At 37.4% G+C, this 2,321-nt stretch overlaps 1 pseudogene; it reads right to left on the bottom strand.

Annotated features, from left to right (window-relative positions):
* Nucleotides 1–200: 200 nt before the first annotated feature.
* Nucleotides 201–2,066, bottom strand: LOC145120463 (putative UPF0481 protein At3g02645 pseudogene; annotated as a pseudogene).
* Between the last annotated feature and the right edge of the window lie 255 nt (nucleotides 2,067–2,321).

Raw genomic sequence — 2,321 nt, 5'->3', positions numbered from 1 at the left:
AACCATGGGTATAAAATTTGCAATTTTGCTATTGTTTTATATATTTTTATTTTATTAATCAGCGATAAATAAGTGTTTTAGACCATAAATAAAAATTTTCATTAAAACTTTAGTATAATAGACACATATTAAGCTTTTTCGTTGTTAATTAGTTGATATTGATACATTAATACGAATGCCTTAGCAAAAAGAACCTCAAAATCTAACATAAAACACAAATAGTAAATGAAACACTAAAAAGCTTTCGAACTTTCTAAATAAAGAAACCCACATATAGACACACAAACTTTCTAAATAAAGAAACACACATATAGACACACACTTACTCACTCACTCGGCGGTTCCTTCAGGAATTTCTGGGAGCTTATTGAACACACGAGCACAACTATACACAGAGCACACAGCTTGTATAGTCGTCAAGAACAACATAGACATACCAGCCAACAAAGTGAGAAGCTTCCACGATGCAAACACATATTTCTTCATGAACCTCGACAATTTCACCCTCCATGTTTTCGAATACCTTTTGTTCACATCTTCGATCACCTTATCCATTTTGGGAACTTTGGTTAATTTCACAGATTTGCTCATGCCATTCCATAAATCTGCAACATCTTTGTCACTCTTCAAATGGTTTTGAACTATGCCTCTTTCACTCAAAAGCTTTGCGTCTTCTTCAGTATCAATTATTCCGTTCATTAGCTCAGTGTAACGAGCGACAACCAATGGCCCCGCTGCAACACAGGCTTCGTATGCTACCAAGTTTCTCAAATAAACTTCTGTGTGTACGTCCAGAATGACTACTGGGAGGTACAATGTAGATGTTTTGATATCGAAACTAATGCCAAAGATTCCGTCTTTAACAGGTGAGAAAAGGATCCCAGCCGTGGCCATTTGGGTGACTGATGGGATCTTAATTTCCTCTATTAATGGAACATTGGAATCATTATCGTCTTTTGATTTCTCCTCTCCTCCACCACGAATGTTTTGAACCATCTTTTCTATGGGTTCTTTAATTAGCTTGAACATCGGAATGTTTGACAACACCTTCAATGGTAGTTTCATCATGACTGTGACTGGTTTCATGAAAATTAGCTTCTTGAAAATCCTCAAAAGACTTGCATTTGATTTGGAAACGATTTTCCAGATAAAATCCTTGAAATGTTGAAGATCACCGGGCTTTGCAAAAGACTCTTCTTGACCAGCATCATCGGCATCCTCAGTGATACCTTCATAGTCTATTTCAATGGATTCAATATGGAGTTCTTTGTTGTTTGGCACAGTCATGTGGTAAAGAAAGTCGAGGAGGTGATCACAGTCGTCGATATCAATATCAGGCAACTCTTTTTCTTTAAATGGAGAAAGCTCATGGTACAATCCCATCAACATGGACTTCAACGTCTCTGCTGCAGACTTGTTTTCATCATCTCGAATCTGATTCTCCACCATCGTCTTCATCAGAAACAATGGGATCTGGTTCTCCACCATAACCAAATCACGAAGAATCGCCATCTGCGACATTTTATTCCCGGAAGTATCCACCAAATTATGAGAAACCGAGGATGTACAATTTTCTACTGATGACCGACCTTGTTCTTTAACGGAATACACGCGAATGAACTCCAGTAAAAACGCCATGTCAACAGCTAGAATCCAAACCAATACCTCTCCAGACATATCAAGAAACTTATGGTAGCAAGCACGGATTCGAGCCTCATCTTGTTTCCTCATCTCCTCCACCATTTGTTCGAAGCTTGTATTCATGAACTTCTGGGTACGCCGTGCTGCTTCAAGCTTGTACCTTTGCATGTCGTATACCTCCTCGCGCCAATGGTGGAAAGGACCTAACGCGACTTGTTGTGGAATGTAGGAATCAGGATCGGTAGCAAGGAGTACTTTAGGGACACTAAATATACAAACGGGGAATTTAGATATTTCTTCATTATCGGGTTCGGCAATGGATTTACGCATGCTTTTAACCCATCCTTCCTGATCGATATTGGACTTGTTAAAAGAAGACGAATTGGAGAAGTTGCGCGATGAGGTTTCCATGATGGGAGTGGAGTTGAAGATGAGAATGTTGAATGGCATATATGGCCATATGAATGATCATATATAATATACGTTTAAACAATAAAAAAAATATATACAAAATAAAAGATATTACATTATTAAACCATGCTATGAACCATGGGAACCAGCCGTTGCTAATTTAATTAGTTATTTTGTTTCTTTATAAAAATTAACCAAACATATCAAAATTAACCATTTTTATACGTTGCAATTAAAGATCAAAATCCGTATTTTACAAGCAAACAACA

This window comes from Lactuca virosa, chromosome 6 (genome assembly GCF_052849685.1).
Source record: "Lactuca virosa cultivar CGN04683 chromosome 6, Lactuca_virosa_CGN04683_v6, whole genome shotgun sequence".
In the NCBI taxonomy this organism is placed as follows: Eukaryota; Viridiplantae; Streptophyta; class Magnoliopsida; order Asterales; family Asteraceae; genus Lactuca; species Lactuca virosa.
The sequence above is the reverse complement of the archived record's forward strand: the minus strand, read 5'-3'. Positions and strand labels throughout refer to the sequence as shown.